The 16,214-nt window shown below is 30.5% G+C and overlaps 1 protein-coding gene across 3 annotated transcripts in view; it reads right to left on the bottom strand.

Moving 5' to 3' along the window:
- Positions 1-16,214, bottom strand: part of LOC116774268 (protein kinase C and casein kinase substrate in neurons protein 1) — a 46,676-nt gene that overhangs the window by 29,074 nt on the left and 1,388 nt on the right. For all 3 annotated transcript variants that reach the window (XM_032666939.2, XM_032666937.2, XM_032666938.2), the window contains exon 2: positions 7,581-7,661. The gene's annotated coding sequence lies outside the window, so the exon portion shown is untranslated. The remainder of the gene's footprint in view (positions 1-7,580; positions 7,662-16,214) is intronic.

Genomic DNA, 16,214 nt, shown 5'->3' on the forward strand with positions numbered 1-16,214 from the left:
CTACGATTAAGTTTCACCTCTGTTTACCGGTAGGATTATTACTAAAACTCATGATCCTATCTGGCAGACTGTGCGGTTTATTTTGCTTCTAAACAACCAACAATTATATGGAAACCCATCAGCTTTAAAGACTTCCCTTGATATGCCATCACCGCAAATATTTAAGGTCGGGCCGAAAGCTGTTTGTCTGTAACCGCATGTTAAACACTAAGATATTCATATGCATAAACATTACTAAGCTTACTCTCATCATGGTTTGTGATAAGGAAGAATGTAATCACACAGAGCTCAGCCAGAAATTACGTATAAAAATTAAAACTCATTTAATCAGCGTAATAGAGGCGAGTGTTGTATGCCCAGTCGTATCAATTAAGCTGATAGCATTTAACAACTCACGGGAATCAGTTACGTGATATTTTAAATCATAATTACATTTTCAAATCCAAGTACGTTATATATATATAATAAGTATATATGTCAAGGAATTGCATCTTAGACTGGGTACTGTTAATGGCATAATATTAGATGATTTCCAAGAGGGAGTATGTAAAGCTCTTACGTTTTTTCTTAATTCTCTTCCGGTTGTTACCAGATTTTTCTCCTTACTTAAAAACTATTTGAGTGACAATGGAAAAGTTGTTTGTTTATAACTAAACGATATTTGAAAAACATCTAATTTCGTAAGTATAATATTAAAGGTCATGGTTGTAGGTATAAAATCTGAAGGGAGTCATCATCTGCAGCCTTAGTCTATGATCAGTGGAATGTCGCTCCGACCGGACTCGAGAGTGGCACGATGCAAGTGTAATGCTAGCCGTACAGAAACATTCGTACGAATATTTTCTATTAGAGTAATAACATTCCACTTTTATTGTTATATATAAACGGAGACACTCGCAGAATTTATTGTTGATACATCAAATATAGAAATTTGGGAATAGTATTAATAAACAAAGATTTTATTTCTTTATTATAACGGGAAAAAAAAAACTTCACATAGGAGCTATAATGGGTTTCCTTTAATATGTATTTTAATTTACGGCACCGTCTGCGTACCCTGCGGTGGATTTATGGCGTCCCGCGAGGATCTTCATTCTCGGATTGAAACCACGAAAGGTCTATTAGATGAACATAAATTCCCATAGATGTTCTCTTCAACTGTTGCACCAATGCTACAGCTATTCGATTTTATTCCTTATCGCAATGTAATAGAGCTTATAAATTGACAAAATATTCGTGTCCATTATTAACGTTTGACGTTTTACAAAGCAGAGATATTTTTTGAATACAAAAAAAACTTTAATTTATTTTTAATATTTTCTCTGAAGAATAACAACAATACAACGATTCGGTCAAAATGAATTATTTGACGTCGGTTTTTCGTATCACCGTCTAACACAATTTTCAAATATTAGTAATTTTTGTTTGAAGCGATGCATTTTCTGTTTAATTTCCTAAAAACTTTTATTTTGGTCAGTAAACACATAACTGTTTCATCTTAATACAGTACGGTGAAGATTCATCACTTAAAGCAGATGATTAATATACAGCTCATTTGAACTGTCATAGCTTTTGTAACCGCAGACACTAATGAGGAAATAAATTAAAAAAAATAACTTAAATAACCTCACTTTAACATGAATAAATGAATTATCTCAAGGAATTTATATACGTGTACCGGAAAGAAATATTGTATAATATGTGTATATAGGTATAAAGAACTTATCATGTAATTTAAATGTAATTTTGTTATGCTATGGCTTCATTCGCACTAGAATCGGAAAATTTTTGCCAATGTAAACGTTTTATTTGTTGGACGATTTATATTCTTGAGTACTGTGTGGAGACAAGACAGGCTTGTAGAATGGTATAAAGGCAAATATTAATTTTTTTTTTTTATATGAAATAAAGTATAATATTTTTAACAAGATGTTATATTTCTTTATATTATGTAGGTATGTTATAAAATTTTAAGGCTAGCGTCCATTGAATCTTAAAGCACATTGAAGACTATTGTCTTATTATGAAACAAAATTGCGAAGAAAATTTTGTTCTGTACGGAGATTAAAATTAATTATTTCCGTTTCTATATCACTGAATAGTTTATGGTCGTGATTTAGTCCGCGTGGACTTCGGAATTATGCTCAGATAGATATGTATAAAGTGCGTTGAAAAATAATTAAAAACGTTACGTTAAAAACGCGGCAGTCAATCATACACGTAACAAATGTTAGCGAGTGATCCCTCGGGAATTGTACGAAATTCTTCAAAAAATCTATTGTAAGTCTTATTTTTATGTCTTAGCTACATTACTGTGAAGTTTCAGGAAAATCCGTTAAATAGTTTTTGAGTGAAAGAGTAACAAACAACCATACATTCATATACTATCACAAGTTTTCGCGTGTATTATATAAATATGATTACACAAACAAGCATAAATCTGTTAACTTGTTTGTAATTCTTCTACATCCTTAATGCTAAGTTGATAATAGTGAAACTTTAAGTATTTATAGGTGGTGCGGAGAAAGGGATCATGTTTGATTTTTGTGTTCATATAGATACCAGAACTACCCTCCATCCAGAAATCATTGACTAAGCAATGGGCGTCATGTTATAAACTATACAGCTGTATTTTGACTACAAAAGCTAGCAATATACAGACGAAGTCGCGGTACAAAGCCAGTATAAAATATTGTTAAACATTTTAATTCATAAGCAGTCAGATATAATTTGTTTTATATACACGTAGTATATATCTCTTGTATCCATTGTTTTTCCACACGGCCGTTCACTATCTAGGTCAGGTGTTATGTAAGACACGTATCTTGTTGCATACGATTGTAATTAAAAATCTTTTTTATCTTCGCTAAAAACAATAACAGAAAGTTATTGTGTGTTGCACATTTTATACAGATGATCATTAATGATCACATATAATCATATATGACCGGTTATGATCAAATTAATGAACATATTTATGTTTATACCGCTACACATCACAGCAGTCAGAGATTCAATATTACCGTGACATTGAATACAGCTGAACACACAAATAACAAAATAGATCATATTCTGTCATGCAATAACGGTCTTTGTGTGTGTTCATTAAGGGTGTGTTTTATATGTTATGGTTAACGGTACGCCGCTACATTTGGGTATACGTACATAGCCGTTCAATGTCACCTGCCAATGGCATTGTCAAATTATAGTAAGTACAGTAGACAGGAAGCTAGCATGATAACGGTTTATTATAATATATTCTGACGAATATAATAATCATTTATATAGTGAGATGTTGATTTAATTATAACAATGTGATTTATGAACATGAAAAGATCATTCTAAGATTTAAGGGACACAAAAAATAATGAATGGAAATTTTATTAAAAATTACACTAACCTATATTGAGTAGAGTTTTAATCGAAGCAAACTAGAAACATGCAAAGGCATAATATCGGGAGTTTTAGAACCACAAGTAATTATAATTAATTTGTATTGAGTATATTATGAAATGTTAGATTACTTGATACACATAACATAGTTCTTAATACATTTATAATATTAAGTAGGTTAGGTTGCTGTTCATGATAAATGCTAGTATTTAAAATGTTTGAGCTAGCAATTTTAGAGATCTATCTGTTGATTTAATTAATTAAATATGTTCTGTCGCACTATATATAAATTAATCATATTATTCGTGCAAACAGTTCTACATCAAACAACAAGCAGTATTCAACAGAATCTAGTTAAAATGTATCAAAATGATCTGGGTCAATGAACCTTTACCGAAATATATACAGACTGAAGCGAATAGCGAACCAAATTTATTACAGTCATAAAAGATGTTAGGACATGTTTATATTTCGGCCGATACGCTTCCACTTTTGAAGAGAAAGAAAAACAAATAGCAATTATATCGAAGGGGACGAGAGAAGTTTTATATTTCAAACCATAAATAAAAGATCAAAAGATCGCCACATATACAGATATAAAGGTATTATTTAAGAAATAATATACAATTTCGAAGCAACGACAGTTAAGGAATATAGATTGGTATGCAGCGATTAGAAGTTTAAATGTGTGTGCGCGTAACGATTCGGTCACGTGTGCTTGTATATGTGCGCGCGCTATCACGTAATGGTTGCGCATGCGCAGCTCAAACACGATCGAACGATAATGAGCACTTTTGTACGACAATTAGACGGTGGTAGAGACCGTGAGCCATTCAAAGTGTCAAGTGATAACTTTTAATGTGTTCTTCAACGAAGCGATGATTATAGTAGCCACTATATAATTAACACTACTTTATGACTAACTACTGTATTCAGATCAGCAAAAAATATTATATACTATAAAATTCCATAGATGTTTAAGTGAATAAATATTTCTGTTCTTCACTAGATCAAGTTACAGAAGTATATCCAAAATTATAAGTTACAAAAATATGACTCGGGAATTAATACGCAACGGAACAATTCGTTAAAATATATGTTACCTTAAACAAATCTCTTCACTCTCCACCATTAAGTTGTAAATTCATTGACTTATTGTTAAAAATGATTCAGCACAATAATAATTTATATAGTTGGTATAACTAATATAACATAACGGTACAATTTTGTAACAAGAAATTATAGGGTTCGGCAGTGATTTGTAAAAAACCGAAACATTATTTACAAACCGATAAAATAGAAGCTTGTCAAGACGTTTTTGAAACAAAAATGTAAATGAAGAATATTTTTTGTTTTTTTTTTTAATTTTTTAATAGGCATGGAATCGAACGAAATCGTAACGAGCTTTCCACAGCCGGTTATTTCTGTGATTACACTATAACATGATAATGATGAACCAAATTACTTCGACGCAACAGTTATACCTTTCAAATTTCATCAACAGGAATTAATATCTTGTGTCTATGGCCTTTTACTATATGGAATCAAATCTACACAATCGTCCTACAAACGATGTTACATAATCAATTTATATGAATTTTTTTTATCTTATCAGTGATGTAAGTGTTATACTCGGCTTTGTTATGTATTAAATAGAAATTGGAAATAACAGGCACTCCATATATTACTATAGAAATAGATTCGTTCGTGTATTGAGGTCGAGATACTACACTGTTATTTATTCCTGTACAAACTAACAGGGAATTGTTTGTTACTGTATAGTTTAGATTCGCTCTCTAAATACTCACGATGCCAATACAAGTGGATACACAAAAAAAAATGGATTAAAATATTATAAAAATATTCATATACTTATATATAATTCTTATATATATGACACAAGTTTATGTTCCTTGATTTCCAATTATAAGGTATTAAAAAGTATACAACTCATGCGTTCGTTGCACGTGCATGTTAGCATATTTGTTATAAAACATCACTTTAGCATCAAACAATGTTAGTGTTATTCACTCACGGAAACCGCAGTCGTGACACTAGAATGCATCTGTTACATAATACATTTTAAATACTATAGAATACAATTTGTAACCAATTTCGCAGTAACGTATTTTTTGTTTGCACATATGTATGTAAATAATAATAATATTAGAAAATATATTGTGAGTTCCAAATTAGTATCTGTCTTTGATCCGATTTAGCAATTATTAGCATTATTGAAAAAATATAAACATCTTATAATAAACATAAAAAAAACTTAATTTATACAAATAATTACTTATGAGAGAATGCGTTATCTGTAAACCTGTCACGTTATCTGGGACTTCATCAAGCAATGAGAAAAAGTAAGGAAAGTTCACACATAACACAGGCTGTCTCTGTAAACGACCTTATAAACACTGCTTAGAATAAAACATTCATCACTGACGATTCTACATAAAATGCAAATATCCGGTAATGTATAACACCTTCACAGCTACGTATACAAAAGAAAACAATGATAAAACGACATTGGAGCTAAATTAGTCGAATTAACATCAATGAGCGGACACAGGCGCACAACAATAGTGTAATACAAGAAGTAACACTATTGGGGCACAAGTATGTCTTTCTTAAAAAATTTAACAGCTTAAATTCATCCACGTAACAAACAGAAATCTACTTAGATTTTGTTGGCAATTTGTCGTTTGAAAGCTTATAAATGGAGAGAGAAGTTATAGGAAGTATGTCATGGGAATGGTGCTTATATCTTGAAGATGACCGGCATCAAGAGCAAGAGTATAGAAAGCTCCAAATTCTTTTCCATCAAACCCAAACCCTTTATCTAAAAATTACTTTAAATTGTAAAAAAGCAGCTAAAGTTAAGGGGACATAACAAATACTTTTAGAATCGCATGAAATCCTCTAAAGACCTGATTAGCGAACAGTTGTGGCCTTTGGTTCAATTACGTGTAAACCTCACAATGGCTGGGTCACTTTGCCCGCCAGCGTTTTCACGCTTCATGCGTTTTCGCCCTAATTTGTACATAATACCTATACAAAGTTTGCGTCGCAACCGCCGGGTACGTCGACCCCTTTATTAGATAATGCCGGTTATTCTTAGACGTGATCATCACATCCACAGACGAGCCTAACTAGACAGCACGTTTAAAATGATAAAAAACTTGAAATATTCAGGAGACTATTATTACAATACTTTTGGACTAGCAATATTAGTCTGATGTGCACATAATCCTCCTTACGATGTGCACACATGTCTTGATTCCTTCTTAATCCTTCCCAAAACAGATTCCTTTTTCTTGTCCAATAAATTACTTCCATACAACAAACCGTCAACAGAAAGTGAAGAAATCACAATGTCAAACAAATCACATTACCATATATGATAACTCGTAATATTTACGTTCACTTATATTCGTCGTCGAAAATACACGCAATAAAAACTTATACTTTTCAAGTATGTACTGTTGCTAAACAAGGCAAAACTTAATAAAAATAATATATATTTTCTTTTAATTTTTTATTATCTCTAAAATCAAATATTTTACATACATAGCCCGAATTTTTTGTCTTGTTGTTCTTAGCAAATAATATTTATCACCTGGATAGTAACAAATTATTTGTCATTATGTAAGTATTTTGTTGAATGTGTTCAAATGCGTTGTTGCATTCGCTTTACACAATTATGAATTAAAGTGAACAGTAAAGTAAATATGCAACATTCATAGTGACATAAAAAACAATGTTCTTCATTAAGGGTCCCAAATCGTGTTCACGAATTCGGGCAATTACGTTTATAACATTTAAGCAATAATTGAAATTAGAAAATATAACGTTAAAAAATCATTTACACAAGCAGGATTCGAACCTATAGCCTCCGGAATATCGGAATGACACGATAACCTAATTATAAAGCGACTGGAACTCTATATTTCCGACGTTAGTGATGAAGTGATTAAGAAATTATAAATTGTGATGTAATCATTGAAGAGATATCATTCATCACCTATAACCGTCAACCGATCTCATCAAAACGTATATAGGAACAATTACATAGCAATTAATAATCTAATTTTCTTTTAAATCGGTTAAATATTAGACGACAATTTTGTGAAATATTAAGTGTAACAATAAAATTTTACCATAATAATTATATGTATATAACTCACATGTATGTAAAGCACGCAGCGTGGCGTCGCCTGTGGTCCTGGTGTTAGCAACGTCTCATCGATGGTATTGAAGAGGTTTTTCTGAGAACAAATATATATAATATGAAATGGCTATAATGCATTATGGATGAATGGAAAGAACGAAATTATAATCAACCAGTAGGGCCGACAGACGTGGTCCTGGTAGCTGGTTGATGTTTCATATTACTTCTTAACTCCGACCATAGACTACTAGGTTGAAGTGCTTGACTCAGAGTGATAAAACTCAATGCTGATACAATATAACGTAACTTTAGAATGATGTGATCTCTGTACACTTTACTTAACTTGTGCGATCTGTCGCTAAACATCTGACACTTATTACAAACGTACTTAGAAAAGAATACATTAAAAAAAGATTTATAAAAAAGCTGTTTAGTTATGTTAAGTCATCTTAATTTCCGCGCTGTTTTTATAAGTTGAAAATAAGGAATTGTTATATATATAACTTTACACATAATATTTATAACATTCTCTGTGGTTAAAGCTCTGTATAGAAAATAATAGTAGATATATCATTTAAAAACCGATATAAACTACAAAAATATCTATGATTATACTAAAAATTCACGTTTATTACGAAACATAACAATTAAATTACGGATAAATAACAATCAACTTATGAGAGAGACAACATATTCAAGTCTACAAGTTCTCTCACGGTACGATGAGTTAAATAACGTATCTATCTATCTATCTATCTGTCTATATATTCACGAAGCTGTATATGACAGATGACAATCAACGACCTTGGACAACCCTCATCACAACGTCCGCTACTAATGTGTAATTTATACCCTAAAAACATTTTAATAAGGTCTAGTTTTGCGTGATGCCGTAAACTATTCATAAACCCCGGTTTCTAGATGGGGGGAAGAACCACGGTCTCAACATTGATATCAAGTGTTGGGGACGAGTGATTTATACGTTATATATTATAATAATATTCATGCGGTTTATACATATTGAAAACCTGTTTTTTACAACAGCAAGTACAATGATATTAATTTATGAAAGGCCGTTTACTCTCTGATTCATATAAATTCTTTATAATAATAATTTACACAAATCCATCAATCGAAAACCCGTTCAGACCACAGTTTCTTATTCTTGTAATATGAAGATAAAATATTTTTCTGTTATATCATATATTACTAAGAAATTCAAAAAAATTTATGCGTTTAATATCGAGGAAAATATCAGATCTAGAGAAATCAATTCTCACAAATTTAACTTTTACGTTGTGAATAATAATTTGACTGATATAATTTTTTTTTCCTACGAAAATAATGATTATATTTTAAACTAAAATTGCAGAAAAAGACATACTTAAAATATAAAATGTCACTACAGTGATTGTACATAAAGTCTTCAGAGACATCGCCTCTAGCTTACTACATTAGAACACGCGATTTGTAGATTAAGATAACTAAACAGTACATTTCATTAAATCGCAATACTTAGTGAAAATTTAAAATTATATCAATACTTTAAAGAATCAACTTGTTTGCACTACTTATTTGCAAGATGTTTTGTAGTTAAAGTAAAATGTAAGGAAACTTTTGCAAATCAAGTAAAGCAATCCCAGAAGCACCAATATGTTGTATTCGTAAATATTAAAACTTAACAAGAATATTACTTTTTATTAGGAATTTAATTAGGAAAAAGACTCTAATATATAATATATAATATAATATTCAGTTCGATTTGGCCTATATGGTGTTTCGTTAGACAAGTTGTTTTGAATACCAGATATTCTTTAATTTCATTAAAATGAGAAATCTGCTAGTTGATTTATGTACTAAACTTGCAAAAAATATACTCACACCGATGCTTGTATTTAAAATTCAAATTTACTATAGAATTAAAACGATATGAATTAATATTAGAGAAAACTTCAATATTTGTCCAGCCTAACAAATCTATTACTGGAGTTATTTCCAAATTTCTTTTTTATAAGGCTTATAGTGATAATTAAATATAATAATATAAAGATGATTCTGCGAATTTTTCGCTGATTTAGTGATATTAATCACACTCCATAGATGAGCGCTACTACATCCCTCCAACGCAACCAAGTGTTTCCCGAATATTGTCTAGTATTCTAGAGTACTGAATATTTTCCCAAAACGGGCACAACAATCCAGTTATTGAGGTAGTGCCACAGCTGATAAACATTGTGAAAGTATCGTTAAATACTGCATAGCAATACATTCATATATATTATACGTACACTATGCGACTCCTCGTTTCTCCTGCAAAACCCGATCTTTACTACTAAATCGAGAGTTATGCCTTTAAATGGTCTGTAAATCTGACGGTTACAAACACATTTAGTTTGATAAAAAACTGTGATAAATGAAAAATTAACATGTAACAGATGTTATGCTAGCCATTTATTATAAAATTTATTGCCTAAGCACGAGTTTTCATTAAACTGAACGCAGAGCTTTCAGTGTGTTCATATATCTACGTCGTTACTATCACACGCGAAGATTTAGTGACTAGTGTAACTTGTGGTAAGAGTAACGACCATAACCGCAGTGAAATCTAATTCCATTACCTTTTAAATAAATTAACACCAAGCTTATAATTTAATTTAATCTTTCATATTATTTCATTTCAAACAACACACTAGAGGTAAAACACTCCACTGTGGCCAATATTAATATCAAAATAAAATATATAAAAGCTCTCAATATAAAAAATATAATTTATTATACATCACAACAGTATTTTATAAATAGTTAATTTTATTTCCTACATTTTAAATGAAATTCCATTTATCTCTTTCTTATTATTATCCATTCTTTATCCTACAAAATATTCGCACCAAGTCAGCTGTAACGAAGTGGGTTCTTGTAAATTAATTAGTCCCAGTATTCAGGTCAGACACACTTCCAAGGAGACACTTATAGCCCTGAAGCGATAAGAATACTTATTTGAAATCACTAACAGATCTTTGTTTTAATTAATTCTTTATAAATAACTCTAAATAGGCTAAAACATTGTCGCTTCGTAGGCTTAAAACATTACATTGTTCATTCCTAATATACTATAAATACGAAAGTCTGCGACTGTTTGTATTTATGTATTATGGATTGATATTTGTTGTTTTGTAATACAAAAACTACGGGACGAATTTTTTATGAAATTAACAATAATCTAGCAGACTTCAGAATTAGACATAGGATGGTTGATTTATGAAGGAATGCCGTTAAGTTTCCAAGAAAGCACATTGTTATAGTTATATTTCGAATGTAGTCACATGACGCAAGGTACATATATGTATGTCAAAGCCAATTAGTAACCATATCTATTGTTTCAGCAAACTTTGTACATCGCTCTCTGAGTCCGATGTCTATGCGGACAAAGTACCTCTGGATTAGGTCGCGGATAATGATTTGTAAATTTAAAAACAATTCAAATACAATGTTCTTATTTCACCAGAAAACAATTAAATATTATATCTTCAATAAAATGCCTATAAAATTTATAGTCTCCTATAAATTCAATAAAGCTCCTATGAACGTATTATATGGTGCTTGGAAACTGGGCGGAAAAGAGGAAAAGACAAATGTTCCCCTATGCCATGGAATTAGTTAAAAACCATAGTTTTGAACGTGAAAATCGTCCGTATGAAGTCTTGACGCGTAGGCGATGTGGTATTTTAATATAAACAAGTCTCAGCTCACAAACTCGTTGTCAACCATTTACAGACACGTCAAACAACAATACCCTTACTACTTGTTCGCAGCGTAAAAACTCTAATATTTATTATTCACAAATCTTCGTAACTATGACATCAATTTTTATTCATGAATGGGAGATATTAAAACTACAGGTTTTGAGTTTGGCATATAAAACTGAAGGTGCCGTTGTAGTAATCAATACGCTTCGATATATTGAATGGATTTCTTCAAAGTATTATTTTAGTAGTATCAATCAATCAATACATATTATACGGTCCCTCGCCGCGTCTGTCTGTTCGCGATAAACAGAAAAACTACTGCATCGATTATAAAACAATTATCACCACCCGATAGCGTGATTCTCGAGGAAGGTTTTAGTATATAATTTGTGAAGTTTTTGTATTTACTTGCATTTAATATATACCTAGTTTTCAATGGAAATATTCACATATACTATAAATTGTATTAATTTATACATAGCAATGATTCAGATAAACAATTATTAATATCATAGTGCAGATAACTTCCGATTCAACTTTTGTAACATAATACATACATACATAACGGAAGGGTCTAACGTATGTTCGTTCATTGATATACAATATTATCAATATGTTAGAGATCTCGTTTCACATCCAAAGTTATTTCGCTGCAGGTAAAAATGTTAGTCATTTCTCCTACATTGCATTCAAATAATTTGCGTCTTATAGTAAATACATATAAAGTATAAAATAGTATTTTCTATTAGGTATAAACATGGTTTTAAAGACAATATTATTATGAATAAATTAAATAATATATCTACATACATAACTCAACTCACGACTGTAATGCTTTTCAAAACGCACAATTTTACCTTCAAATAAACATTATCGATAGAAAATAGAAATGCAATAAAATTTAAATCCATGACGATAAAATATACAAAGACAAAACTTCCAAAGGGTGCCTTTATGACACACTCAAACAGTGAAGCCATTGTTAGAAGAACTCAATGAAAGCTTAGCTTGTAATCCTTAGTGTTGGATTGCGTTCAAACAAGAATTACGAGAAATGACATCTCTTAAAACGCCGTTCTCTCTGTTAACGGTCGAATAAAGACTATATTATATATAACATAATACATCCTGTAAACCATTTTGGATAAATATTGCGACAATTATTAAGAATACATTTAAAAAAATAAAATAAAACCTCTTCCTTATTGACACTTCCACAGATTATAACCATTACATCATAGATTAACTGTTACGAAAAATATATCTTTAGTGATGACGTAAACAATTAAAAAAAAAATCCATTGTTGTGTGGAAAAAAAAAACAAGGTAAAATAAAAAATATATTATAAGCATTCCGAAGTTTATTTTTGGTGAAAAATTTCTTAATCGTGCATATTATCTAAATAACGGACACTGTCAAGGTTAAATGCAAGTGGCGAAGTTTTTTTTTTTTTCACGATTATTACATTATTAACGGATCCAGCGACAGCGGCCGGATTACGCGGCGGGCAGCCGAGGTCGCTGCACCGATTTCTAAATAACTATTATTTAGCTACAAAACTTACTTTCAGTATTTTTACCTAATTATGAGAGGAAGTCAGTTTTTAAGCGATAATAATTCATATAATAGATTTGTTCCTTCGTCAAACGTTAGTTTACAAATTATTTAATTACACGTAAAGGAAAATATTTAATTATAGCGCCTATTACGTATATAAAAACTTGTTTCTTTAAGCAATTTGAAAACTGACGGCTAATTGTTAGAGTATTAACGATGCTTATAGGATTACACGTACTTGCTACGGATTCTAGATCTCCAGTAGACACTGAGAATAATATCCTTGAGCGTTTCGAGTGAGTGGACTCAAATTGTGGTTTGTAAATCATATATATTTATTATCAGAATTAAAAGGTTTTTAAATGTGTTAGTAAGTCATGGATAAGACATTTGTTAAGACACAATTAACAGTAATTACATTTTAATCGACGACACGATTATTGTTTAACAATAGCAACCTCGTTTCATAATTTGATTATTATATCATACAGCTTCTTTCACTTAATAAAAGACATAAATTAAATCATATGTTATTGTTTAGTCCAACTATTTTAAAGTACAATTAATAATGTTTGTAATCCAACATTATTTACTGAATAAAAACATAACATCAGTTTATTAATAACGATCCAAGAAGTAAAAAAATATATGGTTGTATAAAGGTGTGTCCATCGTTAAAGGAAGGGCATCGCATCCCCGAAATTTACCCCAAGAGCAGATGTCTATACTGACGTTAACCACTTAGAAACTCGTGGACCGTCTGCTCATTCGTCCCTTTTCAATAAAAAATCCAGTTATTCCTATCCTATTACGGATATTCATGGCAGAAGCTCACACCAACTGTCTATGACAGAAAGCCCTATTCCACATACATTCCGTGTACAGATAGAGCAATGTGTAAGCTATCTATTAGCATATTGACACTGCTAGTTATTAGAATTTTTCACATTGCTGTAACAAGCATATTGATCTTGCAATGACTTATATTTTTTGATAAAATTTTAAGTTATATATCAATTGTATAACATTTCAATAATTACTTCAGTTTGAAAAACTTTTCGAAAATTCATTGTTATATAGTTGAATTATCCTTAGTCATGTTAAAAAATAGTTAAATAAATCTGTTTAAATAAAAAATTGGATAATGTCCTAGAATAGTTAATTCATAATCAAATAGAACCAAATTGTGTTATCTTATAAAATTCAAACATTTAAGATATCTTTTAGATGTTAACTTGTAACAAATAAGATGTAAAAAGTGCTATACTTTTATTAAAACAAAACCTATTCTACTCTATTCCAATTGATACGAAATAAAAATATCAATGAAACGATTTCGTAATACAATTCGTTATTTTATTTACCCGAGAAATGAAAGTGTAGCAACAACTGAAAAAACTGGTTACCGGAACGACCTTTACATACATAGTAACGTATTTTCATATAACGTATAATAAAGGCAAAACAATTTCACAACCGCCGCAAGACATCCAAATATACTGGGAAACAGTAAAGGTCGTAAACGCTGAAATTCTAGTCCAATTTCTAAACGGTCCCGGAAATAGCTGCCATTGCAAAACAGCGGCAACGAGTTGCGTTTCCCGCGTTTTTTGTTTTATACAGGATAGATATCGGATATTGTAAGCATTTAAATAATCGACGGGGTCATCGGCTTATCCTTGCATTCTCTAATTTTGTAACCGCTAATTAGAAAACCCCGGTCTAATCTTTCATTATGAATATAAAAAAATATTAATAATCAAAATTCCATCACAAACTTCGTAATGAGAAAATAGTTCGAGTATTAAAATAGTTAATTACGAGCGTTTATAATTAATTAAAGCCATCTTTTTTTAAACTATATATTTTATTTTGATACGTCACATAAAAACGTCTGGAAATTTATGACATATTAACAGGCGCGCAGTAAATTGCGGTGTAGTAAAAATTTCATGTCTATTACAAATAATACTAAACAAAAATCTCATACTAGGAAATAAAATAAGGTACCTCATTCATACTAAATATTGTAAACGGCGGCTATGATAAATTTAATCGTCAATATTAGCAGGTTGTGGGGACGATGCAATTAACAGATACCACAGGCTTCACTATGACGCATACCTTGTGTTAAGTAAAAGTGACTATATATACAGGTATTTTACCTCTTATATAAAGTTTGTTGGAAACGTAAGCGATTACAGCGACACGGTTTCGTCACTGGCAATAATACGTTAAAAAATAGTAGCCTACCATTGTATCGGTTATAAATGGAAACATTTGGAAAAAAATTGTTTTTGATACACACAAAACATATATGAATAAATTAATATTCACAATCAGGATCGAACAACTGGTTTTCGTTATTTCTTTTAATCAAAAGGAATCTTTACACCCAGTCAATCATAAAAATCGAACACACTTGTTATTAAAATTGAATATTTTCGTTAACATTTATAAATGTACATTTTAAAGTTCATTTTCTTTTAATAATAAGAAAAGTAACAATTATGTTAAATCTATTGTTAATTTTAGAGTACAAACAGCAAAAGATTTTGCAAATTACTGCAAATGTCAGCTTATTAAACAGTGTGCGGCCTTGCCTCGACAACTGCTGCATTCAATTCCCAAATACCATAACTATCTAGGGCATTCCATTGTTGCCGCCTTGACCACAGATAAAATGATAACTTAGTATTTATCAATGGCTTAGATGTGGCCTTTATGTGAGGCTTTGTGTAAATCATATCAGCTGTGGTACACATTTAAGATAAATTGAATCCTGTGATAAATATGATGCTAACTGACTCAAAACAGACAGAAAAATTCCGACTCCATTTTAAAGAATGTGGAATTTTAGTAATTATAGAAGTACTAGATTAAGTTGTGCCAAAATTATGACAAAATGAGGAATTCATACAATACATAGTTATTAAAATGTCCCAGTAGTTTCTTGTCTTTGGAGAAGCCTGCAATTTCTAAATTAATTATATCAAATGCAGCCTTGAAGTTATAGTTTCTAAGGTTCATGCAAATCAAAGTTATAGTGCAAAGGAAAGGACGAACAATCTCCCTATACAATTAGAATATAATCAGTGAGGAGAACAGTATTATATATGTAACTAATACTATTAGATAATATAAATTTCAAACATAATTGTAATGAAAAGAATTGTTGCACTAATTTAATCAAATAATTTAATGAACAAAAACATTTAAAAAAAAAATTTATAACATCTGTATGTTTAATATATAAATTCTATCTATAAATTTTTTTTCTCCTAAACTTAGTTTGAATTTTATTAATATATAAATCTTTGGAACTCATGCATGAAACTACTGTGTA

Source organism: Danaus plexippus, chromosome 26 (assembly GCF_018135715.1).
Source record: "Danaus plexippus chromosome 26, MEX_DaPlex, whole genome shotgun sequence".
Lineage (NCBI taxonomy): Eukaryota > Metazoa > Arthropoda > Insecta > Lepidoptera > Nymphalidae > Danaus > Danaus plexippus.